This window comes from Pseudochaenichthys georgianus, chromosome 7, assembly GCF_902827115.2.
Source record: "Pseudochaenichthys georgianus chromosome 7, fPseGeo1.2, whole genome shotgun sequence".
NCBI classification, from domain to species: domain Eukaryota; kingdom Metazoa; phylum Chordata; class Actinopteri; order Perciformes; family Channichthyidae; genus Pseudochaenichthys; species Pseudochaenichthys georgianus.
The window spans coordinates 29,968,172-29,990,859 of record NC_047509.1 but is presented as its reverse complement, the minus strand read 5'-3'; positions in this window follow the sequence as shown (position 1 = coordinate 29,990,859).

The window sequence follows — 22,688 nt, the reverse complement described above, 5'->3', positions numbered from 1 at the left end:
TGATGACTTTCAAAGAGTAAAGCAAGCACTGCTGAATAAAGTATGATTTTATTTTTTACGAAACGTTTTTTTTCATATTGAATGCAGTTGGAGGTCAACCAATCACAGAGCTTGAGAACTAATCACGGGGTTTGTCAAACAGAGCACATGGTGTAGTCCTAAACAATAACTGCCATCCTTTACTCCGAAAAAATATTTGTTTCTCCGAATCGAAGGAGAAAAATACAAAAGCATTGCACACAATTTAAACCAATCAATGTTGGACAATCTGGTGTTTTTTAGTCGATGAGTAGTGCAGATATCCTCTTTAGGAGGCAACTATCCTAAGCTAATTCATAAAAATATCACATCACAGTAGAACATATCTCACAGTTAGCTTGGTTTGTGCCTGTCATATTTGCTTTATGTGACTTTAACAATTTAACAAAGGTGACTCCAAGGATGAACAAACCTCACGAGTGCAAGCACAAACAGGAAAGGATATGCTCTAAAGCAGAGGTGCCCAGTACATCGACCGCGGTCGACCACGGGGGCAATGCTGGTAGATCGCGAGTCATTCATAAAATAAAAAAATCCAGCTCCGTTAAAATAGACAAAACAGGTTTTGATCCCTCCTCCCAGGATTAAATTATTTATTTAATTTAAATAAAAAGCAATGTTAATTTTGTTCACAATTTGTTTAGTTAATTTAATAATATATGTATTTTTGAATCAAGTATTCATCTTTATTGTCTTCATTGTTAGTTTCCACATGCCTTAAACAACCTCAAGCTACATCTAAAAGTTGCTGGCTAAATAAGAGCGCTTGAGAAATTGTGCAAGGCATACAGTAATAGTCCGAATAGTCGATTAATCGTTTCATTAATCGATAGATTAATCGATTATCAAATTAGTTGTTTGTTGCAGCCCTATTGTAGTTATCCCATGTATAAATAAAACGTGTTATTCAGCAACCCTTGCAATTTGGGATTTTATTTTTGGTTGGACCTCGGTGAGCTGGTCATTTCAAAAGTAGCTCACCAGCCAAAAAAGTGTGGGCACCCCTGCTCTAAAGAAATAAAATAAACACTTGAAAGAGCATGATTGCAAACATTACCTGATAAGACTGTATATTGTACTAAATGATACTATATTCTTTCAAAATCAGGGCACTGTAGATTTGAGCAAGCTTTAATCCAAACAGGAAAGAACAGTGCATCTGTTGATGACGCATTTGACGCACTGATGTAAAGCAGCAGCACAGTGTAGAAGGGATTAACTCAAAATATCCTTTAAGGGTAAAACACTCTCCCGATCCCATTTATGCTTTCTCTCTGAAATGGTTTCTTTAGGGGATGCCGTATGGAGGTGTTTCTGAAAGAACATTGGGACTCATGCAGGAAATGTTTATATTCTTCTTATATTCTCGATTTGTTCCCCTTAAGATGCTTGTATGAGCATCTAAGTCTGATCCATCAAACCCTGCACAAGCAGAAGATAAATTCCACCTGCTCATAAGGAGGTGTTTGTGAGATTAGCATAATCTATACCCTCAAATGCTAATAATAACAAAGTTATTGACTGTATGACAGATGAACAGATCGCCACTGGGCTTTCAACTAAAGACACAGCCACGCAAAAACTATAGGTTACTTACGTAACCCCAGTCCTTAGAGTAACATGAAGTGAGGTGTCTCACTATGGGATGTGCCTCATCGCGGAGCAAACAGAAGCATCAATCTCATTACGTCAATCCTGATTGGCTGGTGATCTTGACGTCAGCGTCAGGGAATTCACCCCCTATAAGTAGCTTGCGCCACGACGCATGCGTCATTCAAAATAAGCACCTCTTCTCGCTTCACCATATCAAGGAGGGCCGTCTGGTGAGACATCTCACTTCATGTTACTCTGAGAACTGGGGTTACGTAAGTAACCTATAGTTCTCATTCATAACACTCCGTTCGATGTCTCACTATGGGAAATTGTAGCTCCCGTATTGCCAGACGAGCTTATCTCGAAAATCACCAAACCGACCAGAACTTTAACAGGTAGGGCTCCGACTCAACCAGGTGCCCAGCACTGCTTGAGTCAAACTGGGAGTAGAACGTCCAGACTGTTAAAAGGGCAGAGCCCAGGATGCAGCCAGACCCTGAGTCAAAAGAACTCGCGAACCCGAGGGTGCCTGCGAACTCTGACTCGTATGGGCCCCACAGCAATTGCTTCCACAAACAGTGGGAGAGCCGTTGCTTAGTAACAGGCTTGCCCTTATAAGGGATAGCCCAGGACACAAGGGGTTTGGTCATTATGACGAAGCACCCCTGATCTGTCCCTGTACGTGCGTAAAGCACGGGCTGGATACGGCAAATCCGGCCGCTGTTCCCCGGAGGAATACAGTGTCGGGGAGGATGCCTCAATGTCAAATATGGTACCACTCACGGGCCAGGCCCATAGAGCCAAGCGCTCTGGGTGTGGGTGAAAGATCGCCCCCCCCCCGCTTGGGACAGTATGTCCCTGCGTAGTGGGAGCTGCCATGGCTGCCCGCACAGCAGCTGATATATCTCCGCTAGCCAGTACATAGCTGGCCAGTGCGGAGCTATCAGAATAAGTGTGTGGCGTTGCTCTGGCCAGAGTTGGGGGTATCAGAGCCAGGGGTGGAAACGCGTACAGAAGGCCCGGGGGCCAATCGTGCGCGAATGCATCCACGCCTAACGGTGCATTCAGATCACGCATCGAAAAGAACAGCTGACACTGAGCGTTGTCTTTCGATGCGAACAGATCCACCGCGGCTCTGCCGTAACGCACCCACAGCTGGCTCACAATCCTTGGATGTAGAGTCCAGTCTGCATATAGTGGTGCACCTCTGGACAGTAGATCTGCCCCGAGGTTCATTACTCCCGTTACGTGCGTCGCTCTCAGAGAGAGGAGACGTCTACCGCTCCATAGGATAAGTTTGCGCGCCAGTGTGTGTAACTGGAGAGAACGCAAACCCCCTTGGCGGTTAATATACGATATTGTGGTCATATTGTCTGTCCTCACGAGGACGTGATGTCCCCTGAGGAAAGGCAGAAAGCATTTTAGGGTGAGAAACACCGCTAAAAGTTCCAGGTAATTTATGTGCGCCCGCTGGAGGTCTCTGCTCCAGAGACCCCTCACCGGGCGACCTTCATAAATACCTCCCCAACCTGTCAGACATGCGTCCGTGGTGACCACTTTCCGTGAAAGGACAGCACCCATCGGCACACCTCGTACTAGAAAAGTCGGGTGCAGCCAGTTTTAGGGCGGCCACCCAATGCTGAAACTCCCTCATGTGTAACACATTCAGAGCTGGGGAATGAACTTCCAGCTCTGTCACAGAGGGGAGAAGGAGGGGCTGTCACGCCGCTCGCTTCTTCTTCCTCGACTGCTGGCCGAAATTCTGGGTTGGCTGCGCCTGAGCTGCAGCCGGAACCGGAGATTTTCTAGGCCAGCTTGCCCTTGTCTCCAGCCTGGGCTGGGGACTCGGGGCGGGCTGCTGCCTCTGCGTCTTCGGTGCTTTAAACCGAGCAGAGTTCGAGGCAGCTTGGGCGAAGGACTGCTGCTGCGAAGGACTGCTGCTGCGAAGGCAGCGTCTGGACCCTTCGAGGGAGGCAGAGGTGGAGTGCCTCGTCCTCCTTCTTCTTCGTCTCACACCTCCTTTGCATGGAGGCGAGAGCGGAGCCGAAAATTCCCTCGGGAACGATGGGCATATCCAGCACATCCTCCTTTTCCCGGTCTGGGACGTTGGTGAGGTTGAGCCATCTCGCTCTTTCCTGCACCACCATAATCCCCATTACCTTGCCCGTGGCCTGGACGGCGCAGCGTTGGACACGGAGACAAATGTCCGTGACCGCTGCCATCTCGTCCAGAGTGGCTGCCCCCGGGTTACCCGACAGGTCCTCGCAGAGCTCCGCTTGGTAAGCGGTTAGCAGCGAGGACACGTTCAGGGCCCTGGCGGACAACGCTGCAGCTGTGTAGGACTTTTCAGTCATTGTCGACTGAAAACGGTCCGACTTTGCTGGCAGCGTGGGGTTCCTGCTCGGTGATGGGCCCACCTTCGGTAGGAGGTGGGCCGCTACCAGCGGTTCCATGGGCGGTATGCGGAGCAGGCCGAGCTTCTCCATTCCGTCACAGTCTAGGGAGGAGGCACCCTGGATTGGGACCTTGTTGCTGAAGGGCTGGTCTCTCCACGAGACCGACACTTCATCCAACATCTCCGGGAAGACCGGAAGGATTTGCCTCTTTTTCCCCGCTGCTTGGGGATGTTTTCCCTCGTAGCGGGACCTGGAGGTTTCCTTGGCCATTTCAGGCCACGGGACATTGAGTCTGGCCGCAGCGCGTTTACACACGGCCTGCAGGTCCATGCTAAGACCGGGCGAAGCTGGTATGCTATCGCCCGGGAGAGCAGCCCTCGCTCCAGGCTTTGCAGCCTGAGCCGATGACATGAAGGTGTCCTCTTCCTGTTCATCCGACTCGGACAGGAGGAACGCCAACGCGTCCTCTTCTTCGTCCTCCTCGTAGTCCAGCTCGAGGACATCCTCCGCGTGTGAGACCATGGTGAGGTCTAACCGGGAGCCCCAGCTTGGTAAAGCGCGGGGACCCGTTCCCGCGTGTCTTGCCGTCACCGGGTCCCGGCCTGCCAGGGCGCGGGATTCTGGTTCTGTAGCCCTCGCAGATAATGAGCTCCAGACCGACACGGAGAGGGGTTCACTCTCTGTGGCGGACGCCCCCGTGTCTTGACTGCCGGCAGGCGGGTCAGTGGACATGGGGGGGTCCTGTTCCGACAGGCTAGCTTGTCGTGCTAACCGTCGGCGGAGGCTCTGGTGTGTTCCAGCCCGAGGCAGGACGAACAGACCTGGTGTGTGTCTGTGCCCGAGATCTTCAACCCGCAGCCGCAGAGTCGAGCCACCAAGTCCCTGACTCCTCTGGTGTGAGGGAGAGGGGCGTCCATCTTGTTCGCCTCGTGGCGTGGAGAGGGCCCGCTCTCGACAGGTAGGATGGGAGAAAAAGATGTTACCACCTTGTCCTTAATCCGGAGAAAAGGACGGTGTGGGTCTTTTATTCCCGGAGAATACTGACTGGTGTGACCGAAATGGGTATTTGGGTTCAGTCTGTGGACTGTTAAGCTTGTCCGGCTACTGTAGAGATGTGCTCTGAAGCGAGAAGAGGTGTTTGAATGACGCATGCGTCGTGGCGGAAGCTACTTATAGGGGGTGAATTCCCTGACGCTGACGTCAGGATCACCAGCCAATCAGGATTGGCGTAATGAGATTGATGCTTCTGTTTGCTCCGCGATGAGGCGCATCCCATAGTGAGACATCGAACGGAGTGTTATGAATGAGAACTGCGGCATGTGTACGGGGTACTGCAATTTCTGAAGTGCCGGAGCGGCGCTCTGGTGCTCTCCGTCAGAACTACACCCCTGTCAGACGAGACATATACCACGTGATGACACGTTCGGCTCGTGTTGTGTTCAAGGACGCTGACCTTGGTCAGGAAAAAACAGGCACTCGCTTGTTTATTTTGCGGTCTAGATTTCTTAAATTTTTTCTTTTTTGCGTGTGTTTATAGATTACCTCGAGGGACGTACCAAATGGTCTTGTGGTCCGTATACGGCCCGGAGGCTGGAGGTTCCCCACTCCTGATTTAAAGCATCAGTTGTTAAAAATGATTGAAAATATTTGTTTTATTATTCCATACTAATAGTAAGTCTTGATCATTCATACATTATGTGGGGAAAAAAAGATTTAAAAAAAATGATTATTAGGGACTCAAGCAAGCATTCATTGGGCGTTGTTTAGTTTTCATGATAAACCAACACATCCTCACTCCCAGGTCGGCCTATGTTGACGTTATGTCAAGTCCCCTGTGTCGGCTTTTTACAACGCAAGGGGGGGGGGGGGCCTTAGCGTCCATTTTCAGCTTTCCGGGATGTCCATATGCTTCTATGGACGCTCATGGAAGCACGGCATTCGTTTGTGTCGACTGCCCTTAAAGGCAATGTGAGCGTCCATTCTCATTGGATAACGGAGAATTGTACACCCGGAAGTAAGTATTCCCCTTACTGTCGATTGATTTTACAGTGATATCTGCACTACTCATCGACTAAAAAACACCAGATTTTTAAATATAAAACACAGAATTTGTGTGATTATACTAAATGATTTACAAATAAACACCACTGCATATTATACATGCATATTATAATATACATGCATACATGCATATTATAATATTATACTGAATATTATACATACTGTTACACATGCTGATGTAACGCAAATGTTCCAACTTGGAATAAAGTATATCTTATCTTAAGCTGATCGATGGCTACTGCCATATTTGCAAAATGTGCCTCTGAACCTTGACAAGTGCATGTTTCAGGCTTATCAATTAATGTAATGTAATGTAATGTAATGTTATCAATTAACAACAGGCGTCACAAACATAAGACCAGCTGTTAAATAAAGCTCTTCTGACCTTAGCTGGCATGTGTGTATATATTAATGCTGCCCATTATGGGCACAAGCAATTTTCACCCATTTATTAATTATATGTTTTAAATGTGAGTGTTTCCTATCCCCTAAACCTCCAGAGATGTACACAGTTTAATACTGGCAACTTCTTATGATGGGAAATACGAAAACGTCTTTTAAAACTACAACTCCCAGTAGAGACGTGCCATAGATAGAGAACATGTTGCGAAACAGAATAGCCAGCATGTGTAGTTCTGGGGACGCGGTGGACCCGTTCAAATCCAGTTTTGGACAGTCTGCCGTGGTTCCATCCCATTTCAAGTGCTGTTCGAGGCTCGGTAACCCTCGGAGCACACTCTCCAATCACAGAGCTTGAGGACTATCACGGGGTTTGTCAAACAGAGCACATGGTGTAGTCCAAACGATAGCTGGGGATTCTGGGTAGTGTAGTGTCTTCTGCCATCCTTTACTCCGAAAAAACATTTGTTTCTCCGAATCGAAGGGGAAAAATACAAAAGCATTGCACACAATTTAAACCAATCAATGATGTGTAATTAACAAGGATAATCTGGTGTTTTTTAGTCGATGAGTTGTGCAGATATCACTGTAAAATCAATCGTCAGTAAGGGGAATACTTACTTCCGGGTGTACAATTCTCCGTTATCCAATGAGAATGGACGCTCACATTGCCTTTAAGGGCAGCCGACACAAACGAATGCCGTGCTTCCATGAGCGTCCATAGAAGCATATGGACATCCCGGAAAGCTGAAAATGGACGCTAAGGGCCCCCCCCCTTGCGTTGAAAATGGACGCTAAGGCCCCCCCCCTTGCATTGGAAAAAGCCGACACAGGGGACTTGACATAACGTCAACATAGGCCGACCTGGGAGTGAGGATGTGTTGGTTCATTCGCTGCAGAAGCCTGCTGTTTTTAACCTATTGGTTGATAAACTGCAGAGCTCGCGGCATTCCTCTGTCCCAGATATGCCTCCTACACACGGTCATGATATATCCACGAGCACCGTTATAACGCCTCGTGTGGACAGCATACACACACCTCTCATCCTCTGGGCGTGTACGCGCCGCATGATGAGAGACGGAGTGAAATGCAGCGTGTGGAAACTCCCTCACAGCCCTTTTGCCTAAAAGTGCACAGACAACAGGCCACGGCTATGGAAGCAGCCTACCTCAATCGCCAGGGAGGAGTACGATCTGCGCAGCTTCTGAACGCAGCCAGGCGGCTGCTGTTCTGGGCGCGCACACACGTTGCTCTCCATCAGAGCAATGTATATTCCCGGCGAATTTAACCGAGGGGCTCGCAGAACGCAGCAGCCGTTGTATGTGAGGAGTATTGAGACTCAGCCCTGGGTCACGCACACTGGCGCCTCAGTGGGATTTGGCGTTGGTGTTACGCGCACTAAAGCAAAGCCCCATTTGAACCTGATCAGGTTCCCCTTAAACTGTGTTCAGCCAAAGTAGTACTACTTTTGGCTCTATCAGAGAAAAGGGTGAGTGATTTGTCTGCTCTCTCAGTGGCTCCGTCAGCTCTCCGGATCCAAGGAGATGGCAGTTCAGCTGTTTTACGCCCTAACCCGGCTTCATGCCTAAGGTCATCACAACTCTTTTAGGTCAAGAGTGATCACCCTGGCTGGCTTATTCCCCCCTCCTTACAGGTCGGAGGAAGAAGCCACGTCTCATCTCCTCTGTCCTGTGTGCGCGCTGTCTTGCTATGTGGCGCGCACGGTGGCCTGGCGCCATTCTCAGCGCCTGTTTGTGCACTATAGAGAGCGCTCGATCAGGCAACCTCTGACTGCACAACGGCTGTCACACTGGCTGTGTGAGGCTGTGTCGCAGGCATATGTCTCCTCTGGGGTGGAGCCCCCGGAGAAGATTAATGCGCACTCCACCAGAGGAATTCCTCCTCCACGGCTTTGCACGGAGGAATGTCAGTGGAAGATATTTGCACTGCTGCATCTTGGTCTTCCCCCTGTTCATGTATTCACCTTTATTTATCCTCTTTGACACACCCTGTACTGGGTGTCCTGTCGGAGTGAGTGACGTCAGGGAACCAGCTGTGCGCCTCTCTCCTGCCTCTCGGCACGCGGAGAGCGGCCCTTTTCCCCTCGTATGAGAGGGATGTTCCTTTTACTCTGACACACTTCGTACAGAGTGCCTGATCAGAGTGAGTGACGTCAGGGATCCAGCTGAGCGCTCTCCTACCTGTCTGACACGCAGAGAGCGGCTGTTCCCCCTCTATGATCGCAGGATAAGGTGGGACCTTCGTCTCTACTTTCTCACAGTGGCCGGTATGTATTGTTCCCAGCCTTCACCCCGTCGGGAAGATAGGCATGTTTTGCTATGTTCCAGGGACGGTGATGCGCCATTACGCATGGCACAACAGGCAAGGGGGTGTTATTGAGCTGGTGTGTCTGTGCTTCTAGTGCCGGGCGGACCCAGTGGGGCGCAGACTACATCATGCTTCGCCTTTAACCCAATAGCGATAGCCTTAGAGGGCGAAGCCATATACGAGATAGAACTGAGGTTACCTACTGTAACCCAGCTTCTCTGAGTAAATGGCGCAGCCCTCTAAGCGCTGGGCCCCACTGGCTCTACGAATAGCTGAAGAAAAGTTATATTGTATGGGAGCAGATTGCCGGGCCACCTTCCTATTTATACCGGAAGGAGGCCCGAGGGTGGGGCCCACCTAGCGGGTGGGCGTGGACTACAAGTGTTTCAGTGCTGCGCAGGGGCGCAGAGGGATAACCCAATAGCCTTAGAGGGCTGCGCCATTTACTCATAGAAGCTGGGTTACAGTAGGTAACCTCAGTTCCAGAGGGTGGGTGGCAGCGATGGAGAAGGCTCTGTCACCCCAGGTTCGGAGCTTGGTTTGTGTGGGGATAGAGAGGAGGTTTGATTCTGATGAACGAAGGCTGTGGGAGGGGGTGTAGTGGTGGATCAGGTCGGTGAGAGGGGGGGGCCTGGTTATTGAGAACCTTGTGTGTTGGCAGAAGGATTTTGAAGTGTATTCGTTGACAGACAGGGAGCCAGTGCAGGTTTTGAAGGACGGGGGTGATGTGGTCTCTGGAGCGGGTGTGGGTGAGGAGGCGGGCAGCGCAGATCTGGATGTATTGTAGTTTATTTAGAATTTTGGATGATGAACCATACAGGATGCTGTTGTAGTAGTCCAGTCTTGAGGTGATAAATGCGTGAATGAGGGTTTCAGCAGCCGGGAAGGAGAGTGAGAGGCGGAGGCGGGCGATGTTTTTCAGATGGAAGAAGGCAGTCCTGGTGATATGGTTTGTGTGTTTGTCGAATTTGAGCTGGCTGTCAAAGATTACTCCAAGGTTGCGAATGTGATGAGAGGGGGTTAGAGTGGTGTTGTCAAGGGTGAGGTTGAAGTTCTGGGTGGTGTTGGTGCGGGATGTGGGTCCGATTATAATGATATCTGATTTGTCGCTGTTCAGTTGAAGGTAAGGTTAAGGCAATGCTCACATGCACACATAAAAAGACAAACAAACAAGTGTTCACTGTTTGGTTTGGAAGAACCTGGTCTCTTGAGATACCATGTCCATTGGGAGAGGTTACTTCCTGGTTCAGCAAAGGGCGTGGAAGTGTGTGTGTATATATATATATGTATATATAGCGACGGGGAGGGGCCCTGACCGTCCGTCAATATGTGACGGGATGGGAGTGAGAACGTGTGTCTGTCTGTCTGTCTGTCTGTCTGTCTGTCTGTCTGTCTGTCTGTCTGTCTGTCTGTCTGTCTGTCTGTCTGTCTGTCTGTCTGTCTGTCTGTCTGTGTGTGTGTGTGTGTGTGTGTGTGTGTGTGTGTGTGTGTGTGTGTGTGTGTGTGTGTGTGTGTGTGTGTGTGTGTGTGTGTGTGTGTGTGGTCTAGCATTACTATACTTGTGGGGACCTACATAGTCACGTGTGGGGACTGGCTTCCCTTATGGGGACACATTGGATGTCCCCATGAGGGGAATCATTAATTTTAGGGTGAAGACTTGGTTAGGTTTAGGGTTAGGTTAAGGGTAAGGGTTAGGCTTAGGCATGTGTTGGTTATGGTTAAGGTTAGGATAAGTCTCCAGGAAATGCATGTAAGTCAATGTAATGTCCCCTGAAGTGATGTATACATGGTGTGTGTGTGTGTGTGTGTGTGTGTGTGTGTGTGTGTGTGTGTGTGTGTGTGTGTGTGTGTGTGTGTGTGTGTGTGTGTGTGTGCGTGTGCGTGTGTGTGCAACACATTCTCACTCCCATCCCGTCACATATTGACGGACGGTCAGGGCCCCTCCCCGTCGCTATATTACGTACAGGGTACCCCTTGACCGTCAGGCTTCTACGGGCAGGGCGTCCCATAGACCTTCATTGCGGACAGCGGACCCCTTGACCGTCATGCTTCTACGGGCAGGGCCTCCCGTAGATAGACCTTCATAGACCACGTGATCAACAACAATGGCCGACCTTCGTGTTATTCTCGGTGGAAAATGCCTATTTTAAGGTTCATTTGGCCATTAAAATGCGTTTTGATGTCATTTTATGCGATTAATATGAGTTGTTATTTCTGATTATTTGTGCAGTATGTACATGATGTTTAGTTTGCTAGTTATGACGAAGATTACTTCATGAATGTGTACACATTCATGGTTGCTAAGGTGGTTGCTATGGACGCTGCAACAGCTCCCAGACCACGTGATCAACAACAATGGCCGACCTTCGTGTTATTCTCGGTGGAAAATGCCTATTTTAAGGTTCATTTGGCCATTAAAATGCGTTTTGATGTCATTTTATGCGAGTAATGAGTTTTTATTTTTGATTATTTGTGCAGTACATGTACATGATGTTTAGTTTGCTAGTTATGATGAAGATTACTTCATGAATGTGTCACATTCATGGTTGCTAACGTTTTGTTGGTGGAAATGTGTTTTTTCACAGCAAAGTCACCCTCTGTACTTGGACTTATTGGGAGAATCTAAAGGCAAGAACATCCCAAATATTCATTTAGGTCTTTATTTTAGACCTTTAGTGTTGCCGTCTGTGAGGAAAATAAATGGAGCTCAGAGCCTCAGGATACTGAAATCTGTATTTTTTAAATCTTTTTTTCCTTCTGATTTGTTATTCTTTTCAAAATAACACACTGTTATTTACTCACCAATAACACACAATTATCCTTGCTTTTATTTATTGGTTTAATTACTTAATCTCGGGCTTTTTTGGCGTTCGTCAGGAACTGAATTTCAAAATAAGAATAACCTTAAAATAGGCATTTTCCACCGAGAATAACACGAAGGTCGGCCATTGTTGTTGATCACGTGGTCTGGGAGCTGTTGCAGCGTCCATAGCAACCACCTTAGCAACCATGAATGTGTACACATTCATGAAGTAATCTTCGTCATAACTAGCAAACTAAACATCATGTACATCTACTGCACAAATAATCAGTAGGCATTTTCCACCGAGAATAATACGAAGGTCGGCCATTGTTGTTGATTACGTGGTCTATGAAGGTCTATGGGACGCCCTGCCCCGTAGAAGCCTGACGGTCAAGGGGTCTGCTGTCCGCAATGAAGGTCTATGGGATGCCCTGCCCGTAGAAGCCTGACGGTCAAGGGGTACCCTGTACGTAATATAGCGACGGGGAGGGGCCCTGACCGTCCGTCAATATGTGACGGGATGGGAGTGAGAACGTCTGTCTGTCTGTCTGTCTGTCTGTCTGTCTGTCTGTCTGTCTGTCTGTCTGTCTGTCTGTCTGTCTGTCTGTCTGTCTGTCTGTCTGTCTGTCTGTCTGTCTGTCTGTCTGTCTGTCTGTCTGTCTGTCTGTCTGTCTGTCTGTCTGTCTGTCTGTCTGTCTGTCTGTCTGTCTGTGTGTGTGTGTGTGTGTGTGTGTGTGTGTGTGTGGTCTAGCATTACTATACTTGTGGGGACCTACATCTGTTTACATAGTCACGTGTGGGGACTGGCTTCCCTTATGGGGACAAATTGGAGGTCCCTATAAGGGGAATCATTAATTTTAGGGTGAAGACTTGGTTAGGTTAAGGTTTAGGGTTAGGGTTAGGCATGTGTTGGTTATGGTTAAGGTTAGGATAAGTCTCCAGGAAATGCATGTAAGTCAATGTAATGTCCCCTGAAGTGATGTATACATGGTATGTGTGCGCGTGCGTGTGTGTGTGTGTGTGTGTGTGTGTGTGTGTGTGTGTGTGTGTGTGTGTGTGTGTGTGTGTGTGTGTGTGTGTGTGTGTGTGTGTGTGTGTGTGTGTGTGTGTGTGGCATTTTATGCTGTTATCAGCTGGGATACAGTTTGTATGGACATTTCTTTTGCATATTTTTGGGGGCCACCAGTGCCATTATTGAAGTCAATTGTTGAAAGGGGGAGACAGAGACACACAGCAAATGGTCCCAGTCCAGATTTCAACCAGGGCCCTCTACATGGGGACCTAGCCCCAGTATCTCGACCAACTCGGCTGTACAGCAGCTTGAAAGGACATGTTGACAAAATGTTCAGCCCTGGCTATGATTTAAGCTGATGGCAGGTTCTGTCTTCTGGCAATCTGTAAACTCTCTGGAGTGATCTTTCCAAAAGATCTGTAAAAGAAAACTCTACGGGCAATTCAGAAAATGTTTCTGGTTTCTTTAAATTATTGTAGCTCATGTTAGATCAGTGCCAAAACTGAAGTATCCCTGAGGAACTGTTCTGCTCCTGTACGCAGGATGGTTGGTAATGAGCTATCAAACTCTTGATGAAAGCAGTCACTAATACTAGTGCAAATCTTTTGAAACTCTATAAACACTTGCCTTTGGAGTGATAATTAATTATTCTTGAACACATATTTGTATCCGTGTCACATGATCCATCAGACGCACAAAAATGGAGTTCAGTTATCAACAGCTCTTGCTTATGTCTTAGCTGCAACGTTTCCGCCAGGGGGGCGTCTTGCCGTCATTTGACGGAAACAAAATAATTAATAATTGAGAGAAGATCGAGAGCTTTTATAGCTTGAAATGACGAAAAGGAAAAAGGACAAGGACATCCCTCTGTTGGAGGGGCAAAGGAGTCTGGTGGGATTATTTTCGCCGCCAGCAAAGCATGTTCCTGTGACGGAAAGTGTACTGCCGGTGTAGGTACCATATGTGTTCGGCCTATCAGTAGGGTGGGGTACTGAGAACCGGTTCCGGTTCGGAACCGATTCCAACGGCATCATTTAGAAATGTGAATTTCGGTTCTGCTTTTCGATGCCTGAGGAAATGTTTCCGCCGCTCTCCGTAGCCTACTGTATGACTGCGGCGGGGCGGGAAATTTAGCGTTGTACCTACACTTCCTACAGCGTAACCATGTTCGCCTAGGGCGCCAGATCTGTGGAGGCGCTGCGCTGACAGCTCTGGGAGGGAAAAAAAATGTTTTTACCGTTGGGGCTCATCCTAATTTTCGGCCTTGATGTAACAACATTCATAATTAAGTAAATGTAACACCCTTTTCATCACGGTTACACCTTTCATTTGCCCTGTACGATGGGCGCTGTAAGTGATGAAAATGGGGGATGTTGGCTTATCTGGCACCCGCAGCTCACAGCCAAAGTGCGAGTGAGCGTGGGAGGGAGAAAGGGAGGGTGCACCGGTACCAGCGCTGTTGTTATTAGCATCTGGTGCTAGCTGCTCTAACGGAAGAAGAAGATGTTTCTACAATGATGTGGAGGGAGAGTCCTCTCCAGTCAGACTGAGAGGCTGATAACTACAGCTCAGTGAGGTAAAAGACTCTGAGTGTTTAGATAGTTCACTTTAGTCTAAGTTATCTCAGTGGGTCTCAAACGGTTTGATCACAATTTATGTAAACACATATTTCCAAGGCTCTCCTTTATAATTATTGGGATAAAACAGGTTTGAAATCATTCCAATATATACTATAGGACAGTAAACCAGACATATCGTTTTAAACTGGAGAGATAAAAAAATATGCATAAATAAAATAGTAAAATAAGATATGAATGAACTGAGGCAAAATGAAGAGCCGTTTAGGGGCCGAAAGAGCCAGCTCTTCTTAGTGAGCCGAGCCAAATGATCCGGCTCACAAAAAGAGCCGGAATTCCCATCACTAATACGTAAAGAGATAGTATCTATAAAGGGACGGCTCAATTCAAAATTCAAGTCACGTGACGTCACCCCCGCTCTCGGGGTGGACGCCCTCTCAGCCCTGGTCTGGCGGAAACACTGCTTAGCTCAGTGGCGAACCATGTCTATCACAACTGGACCTTCTGTAGACACAACAAAAAAAAAACAGGCGCTCGCTTGTTTAATTTTTTTGCGGTCTAGATTTCTTAAATGTTTTTATTTTTTGCGTGTGTTTATAAATTACCTCGAGGGCCGTACCAAATGGTCTTGCGGGCCATATACGGCCCGGGGGCCGGAGATTCCCCACCCCTGATCTAGATCCTCTGTCTTGAGCCAGTTAACTAGCGGGCCTTCTAGAATACACTGGAACCGATGGAAATTCTGAAAGAATACGCCCATTGGCTACAAATCAATATATGATTGCTTGATCAAACTGTCAGTCCAAAAGTACGCTCTCATTCGGTGCAACTGCCAGGGCCTTCCTTCGATCAAGGATGTAGAATACCTTGGTTAAAGGATATTCTACCCAGAGACCCAGAACAAGATCTGATTGGTTGCTTTCTTTTCTAACACAAAACCACTGAAATAAGTAGTGCATGGTCCGAGAAGGACAAACAAATCAACGTAACACTGTAATATTACAGATCAACAACACAGATACCATTCTCATTTATTCATTTTATATACATTTTACTAATATAATTAAATCGATTTTGTGTTTGTTTTATCTGAGTGTTCCAGGCTATTCTCTGAATACCTTGAAGGCCCTGACGGTTCGCCACTGGCTTAGCTTTAATGCGTATTTTAATTAAATGAACGGATATCTGGCTCAATGCACGGGGTCTCACCTTGATAATCTTTGACTCCTTTGAAGTCCACTTGGTTTCCATCTCCTTTTGTTCTATCCTCAGGCTTTGCCTAATGTTCTCCCTTAACCTTGAAAACGTATTTCCCATCACATCAGCATAGTCTACATCGCCTTATCGCATTATGATGCTTTGGTATGACCGTTGCAATTGCGTTTCATGATAATTGCTTCAAGAACGTTAACCTTTTTTATTAATGGTGACTCCATTCTCACTAAGGCCGGTCTCCGATGGTCAGCTTTATTGAATCGTCTGTTTGAATCTCTGTCTGCTTTAAATGGAAATGCATTCAGCTTATTTCATTTATCAAGCCTATAGTCTGCGGTCGTCTCCGCTTTCCCTCCCATCACTCATAAAGAATTGAACAAATCATTTTATCCGCACTTTATGCTGCCCTTAATGTCCAATGACAATTCTTTCTTGTACAAATTGTTATCTTCTGTATGAATAGTCTAGGTTTCAACTAATAAGGCTCCAGGTCAAAATCCTTTAGAGCTGTTAAATATTGAAAGAGCTTTTGGGGGGGATACATTTTTTTTATTAAACATTTCTTTACATTGTGCGTTGGAAAATAATCTCTTTCTCTAATGCCATTTTTATCATAGAGGCCCCTAAGGCTGTAGCAAAGTGTAGTAAATGGGTCCGTTTCCCCCAATTTAGATTTTGTAGATTTTCCAAGGAGGTGTGTGTGCATGAGCAAGAGAGTGTGTCTGTGTCTTTGTGTGCCTCTCTTTGTCTGTCCAAAGCTAATCTCGCACACCACTGGACCCATCTGCCTAATATTTTTTGTGCTCAATTATGCAGTATGCTCAAGGATCTCTCAATGGTGCAATGATTCACTAGTTTGAACAACATGACTTTTTAATAACTTGAATGTTTGCTGACTACCCTCTACCCAGTGGCACACAGCAATATGGACAGTTTATATTCAGATAAACCTTACCAAGTCAATAACAAGCGTTGCACACCCTAACTGAAGATTAATAAGACAATGTGATTGGATGGTGACAACATCAGTTGTTTTTCTTCTTGCCTCACTTTTGGTAATTTTATTTTGCTAATTTTATCATACGCTGTTGACAAAGAGATCAAGACAGAGCTGGGAAAAATTGTTTAGTATAGCTGGCATATTTTTACTTTGATTCTTGATCTGTGAAAACTGGACTTACCACGATGGATTTGGTGAGTTACATTTTGTTGAGTTTAAATGATGTGTTTAAGGATGAGTTAACAAAGCAATTAATTAAATAGTGAACCTTTAATTGAGAAGGTGTATTATTGAGAGGTGAAAAAACATTTATGAGTTTATTGTGTCTATTCATTATACTAAAGAAGCTGAGAACACTTGTAGAACGTGATTTCATGGCATTTGTCTGGTGTTTTTGAATATGTTTATTCTGTAGTGGATATTTTTTTCTCTCAATATTCTGCAAGAGGTTCAGGGGATCACTACAAAGTTGATTTATCTTCAGGAGGTCATGAATATCCAGTTCAGCTTGTCATTGGCCACATGGTGATAGTGAAACATTTAGAATGATACTATGGTTGCCATTAAAGGGGCCCAATTATGATTTTGGGGTTTTCCCTTTCCCAAAGTTCCCTCCAGAGGGTGTTTTTTTTCCCAGCACACTCACCCCCTGCCTGAAATGCCTCCATTGGACTCCTTTTTTAACTTCTGTAACATAATGTCATTACTACACTCCTATTCTATGGACTAGTTTTCACATTGTACCTGATACGCTAAGGGGTGGGACATCTCTAAGCGGTTGACCAATCACAACAGGGCTAGCTATCAGAGCAGACTGGGCTCTGGTTTCAGTCAGAGGGTGAAAAGAGGTGCTGCAGCACAGGCAGTATGAGGACAATTATGCACTTTTTGAACACCAAAGCATGTCAACACGTCACAGTAGAGGCACAAAATACAGATTGTGTTACGGTGTGTGTAGGAAGCAGGACCCAAATGCAGATTAAAGTGACAACAACTCCTTTATTTCAAGGCTATACTATTAAATAAAGACTAAACAGAACACTCACCGAGGAACAAGCCATATCACAAGACGAACCGACAGAAAAACCCGAACTTAAATACACACAAGACTAATCATACAAACAAGACACAGGTGAGGAGGGAGGAGAAAACACAGGGACACGAGGTGAACACAATCGGGTAAATTAGACACACCAGGGAAACTGACAGGGAACCACAGACAGATCTAGACAAGACACAAGGCAGACAGAAAACCAAAGACAGATCCAGACAAGACAAAACACAACACAGACAGATCGTGACATTACCCCCCCCCTCAAGGGACGGATCCCAGACGTCCCAAAACAGTCCAATAAACGTCCAGAAAAAACAACGTCCAGCAGGGTCGGTGGAGGGGGACCGGAGGAGGGACACAAAACTAGGGCCTCCAGGGTGGGTGAAGGGGGACCGGAGGAGGGACACAAAACTAGGGCCTCCAGGGTGGGTGGAGGGGGTCAGGAGGATGGGTTTGGGCTGACAACCCAGGAGCACAGCGTCCGGGGGCAGGGCAGAGACCATGGAGGGGGTCTCGGGCGGACGGCCCGGGGGCAAGGCAGAGTCCATGGAGGGGTTCTCGCGCGGACGGCCCGGGGGCAAGGCAGAGTCCATGGAGGGGCGAAGACCACAGCGGGCGAACTCAGGGGGCAGAGCATGAGGGCGAAGACCGCAGCACTCAGGGAGCCGGGCTCGAAGGCGAAGACCGCGGCTCTCAGGGGGCCGGGCTCGAGGGGGGCCGGCTCGAGGGCGAAGGCCGGGCAGGAAGGCGCTGACGGGACAGCTCCGGAGGCCGGGCAGGAAGGCGCTGACGCGACAGCTCCGGAGGCCGGACAGGACCCGGTGTCGGCCGTACAGGAACCAGAGCCGGTGGGACAGGCTTCGGCAGGATCCCCCACGGAAGAGGACCAGGAGTTGGCAGGACCCCCGGCGAGACAGGTAACGGCGGGACCTCCAACGGAACAAGACATGGGATTGGCAGGACTCTCAGCGGGTCCTCCAACGGAACAGGACATAGGGTTGGCAAGAACCCCGGCAGAATAGTCGTCAGCGGGACCCCCAACGGGACAGGACACAGGGTTGGCAGGACCCCCGGCAGGAGAGTAGTCGGCGGGACCTCCAACGGCACAGGACATAGGGTTGGCAAGACCCCCGGCAGAATAGTCGTCAGCGGGACCCCCAACGGGACAGGACACAGGGTTGGCAGGATCCCCGGCAGAAGAGTAGTCGGCGGGAGGTGACTCGAGAGGGAACTCGGGAGGTGACTCGAGAATTGTCTTGAAAGGGGACTCGAGAGGAGACTTGAGAGATGACTCGAGAGGAGACTTGAGAGGGGACTCGAGAGGAGACTTGAGAGGGGAATCGAGAGGGAACTCGGGAGGTGACTCGAGAGGGAACTCGGGAGGTGACTCGAGAGGAGACTTGAGAGGGGACTCGAGAAGAGACTCGAGAGGGGACCTGAGAGGGGACTTGTGTCGGTCGGTACACCGACAGGACTCGGGGAGCTGGCGTCGGCTGGAGAGCCAACAGGAGACGAGGTGCTGGAGTCGGCCGGTACGCCGACAGGACACCAGTCCTGGAGCCGAAACTGGAGTTGGGACCATGGCTACTGGGGGCCGGTACTGAAGCCGGAACCATGGCTGCTGGGGCCGGAGCCATGGCTGCTGGGGCCAGGACTGGGGCTGGGACCATGGCTGTGTGGCCCGGTTCTGTAGCAGGGACCATGGCTGCATGGGCCGGTTCTGGAGCCGGAACCATGGCTGTGGGGACCGGAACCATGGCCGCTGGGGCCAGAACTGGCACCGGAATCATGGCTCTTGGGGCTCGGGCTGCTAGCCTGGACTTGCGACTCCTTCTCTTAGAAGCCGCCTGAAGGCTCCGTGGACCTCCAAAAGCCAGACGAGTTCCAGAAAACGACTCCTGGACAGGAGCAGGAACTGGGGCAGAAGCACCGGTTGACTCCAGACGGAACACACCGAGACGTTTGTAGTCAGCAGGCTGGAAATCACACACCCAGAGGAAGTTCAAAATCCAGCCAGGTAAGAATTTCACCAAGTCTGGTTTCTCCATAGCCAACCGGTGCGCCTCTACCAGAGCGGCCTCCTTCTGCAGAACACTGGACGCTCCCATCCACCAATCATAGCAGCAAGCCAAATAAAAGGAACAATGTTGTAGTTCCACCTCAAATGGATCATCTGCTGGGTCCATTTCTTGGTCGGTTCGTACTGTTACGGTGTGTGTAGGAAGCAGGACCCAAATGCAGATTAAAGTGACACAAATAACTCCTTTATTTCAAGGCTATACTATTAAATAAAGACTAAACAGAACACTCACCGAGGAACAAGCCATATCACAAGACGAACCGACAAAGACAGACAGAAAAACCAGAACTTAAATACACACAAGACTAATCATACAAACAAGACACAGGTGAGGAGGGAGGAGAATACACAGGGACACCAGGTGAACACAATCGGGTAAATTAGACACACCAGGGAAACTGACAGGGAACTACAGACAGATCTAAACAAGATAAAACACAACACAGACAGATCGTGACAGATTTGACCTGAAAATGAGCAGAATAGGGCCCCTTTAAATCGATACCAACATTCAAGAGTCTATTAGCTGATGTGAAGAAGTCTTGGTCTGGATGAAAGTGCTGTAAAATCAAAAAGACTACCTTATACTTCTCAGTCTGCTAGTGGCAAGGTCAAGTGCACATACACTATGACTCTCTTCAGGTCCAAGACAAGGATAGCCTACTGACTGTCAAGCATCCGTGAATGTGTCCAGTGAACCTGAAAAAGGAATCTTTTACACATGTTGCAGTCTGGCAAGCGTAAAAAAGAATTGGATAGAGTATGCGATTCCTTTTATAGCAAATCAATGTTCTCCACTAAGGTGCAGGTTACGCAGAGGTGAAAGTTTCCCAGCTGAATTGTGGTGCAGGATTTATCACAGTACCTCTATCATCTGTATTTAACTACCCATTTCTCACTGTTATGGCATTAAGATTAGAAAATGACTCTGCAAACCCTTATGAAACTTTGACATTATGAAGGACTGAAGCCATTCAGCCATGATTTTGCGCAACTTCTAATGGCGCCAACTTCTCCAGAGACCCATTTTCATTTTACCTTTAAAGTCTTTCAATTAATTAAGTGATTAATTGTCAAGTTTTGAGTTAAATTTGAAATGTTACTCAGGGGCATATAATCACTGTTGCTGAATATTCAAACTGACACATCTGAAAACTTTTCCACACTAGACTTTCAGTTTTACTCTGATTGTGACAATCAGCCTGAAATTATTTTGTGTCAGAACAAAAAGAAAAATGTAATTGCCATGTCTGAATCCTCTTCGGGTGAAATTAAATGTATAATGCCTGTAGCAGCTAAACGGTGTAGCTATATGGCTCAAGCTGGTAGAAAACCAAATAGAAACTGTTCTATTACTCAACCAGTATATGTTTTAATTAAAGTCCGCCCTCCTGGGCATACAGTAGGACTAACAGTCTTAGTTTAACCTTGTCAAGTGGTTTCCGTGTAGGCGTTTCGTAACATATTGGCTGTCTGAAGGACTATTCCACCCGTTTATCCTCCATTGGGTAAACACATATGGTGAGTGGGGGTCTTGCTTTATTATGATCAGGATTAAATCGTTGCCAATGTTACAGCAAGTGTTGGTCAGTCCCAATGGTTGCAGTAGTTAATTGCAGAGAGACTGCTCCCTGGTGCGTTCTTTCACTATCTCCAATTTTGCATTACTATTAGTTAAATATTTTTAGAAAACTCAAAAAATCCTACTTACCAACTGAGACATCGCATTGTGCCTGGTGGCTTGCTCGAGAATAAAATATGTGAAGGAATATTCTTGGGTTTTATTTTAATAAGTGTGCCACTGTTTCTATTGGTTACGATAGGAGTTTCCTCACCCAAATGACTCCTGAAAATTAGATAGCAGGATGGCCAATTATCAATCAATCAATCAATGTTTATTTACTGTATATAGCCCAATATCACAAATGTTACATTTGTCTCAGTGGACTTCACAGTTTGTACAGAATATCAGTATGACAATACGACACCCTCTGTCCTTAGACCCTCACATAGTACAAGGAAACATTTCCGGAGAAAACCCACAGTTTAAAGGGAAACATGGGAGAAACCTCAGGGAGAGCAACAGAGGAGGGATCCCTCTCCCAGGACGGACAGACGTGCAATAGATACCGTGTGTAAAAATTAAGGGTCAGCTATTGACCATTTTAATGACCCTTGCTCCAAGGTACCGTTTTGACACTACTGACGGTGGGCCTTTGTTGGTTACATAACAAAACATGTTTAAAAACCTCTTGGTCTCCATTCTGGATACTGGATTATAGTAGTTGCCTTTTTTCTATTAGATGACATTATGCTAATTTTAGGTTCATATTTGTGTTTTGTGGCTCTACAGTTACATGTTTGCGTGCTTTAATGTTAAATAAGTGCTTTATGTTCCCAATGCTGTATATGCTGCAGCACCTATTTTCACCCTCTGTCTTAAACCAGGGCCAGTCTTCTCTGATTGGTTAGCTGGCCGTCTCTGATGTGAATGGTCAACTGCTTAGAGATATCCCACCTCTTAGCATAGAAGCCTGAGTGTTACATCGCAATGTCATTATGTTATGGAAGTAAACAGAGGAGTCCTCAAATGGTTCTGAGACCAGAGCATTGAGCACCAACGGCAGGTCCCATTACGGGGAGGAGGCGTGCACTACTGGGCGCTGCCTCCCGACCCCCTGCAAAAACCATGACATAAGCGGCTGCCTGAAGGCTGACCTGCCGCCAAATCCCTCATGGCAGGACGAAATGGCTGCTGCATACACTTTAACTGTGGAATGAGCAAGCCCCCTGTCCACCAGTAACTGTAAGTAGGACAGAATAGAGCCCAACGTACAAGATAGTCTCACTGCCCATAGCTCTAGAAGGTTGCTGTGCCAAGTCTCTGTCAGAGACCAGCGACCACCTATAGCTTTTCCCGCCGGAGAGGACGCTGGCGTTGACTGTTCGCCGCGTCTCCGCCTCTGTTACCCTCTATCACCCTCAACTACCATTCTTTCTCGCAAAACTTTCAAATTGGACTACTGCCCTGCATTGCACATCTTTACTGCACTGCACATTGTTTTTAATTTTAACTTATTTTAGACTTCTGCCTCCGTTGCTGGCTGCCGTTGCCGGCTGCCCTCACTCAG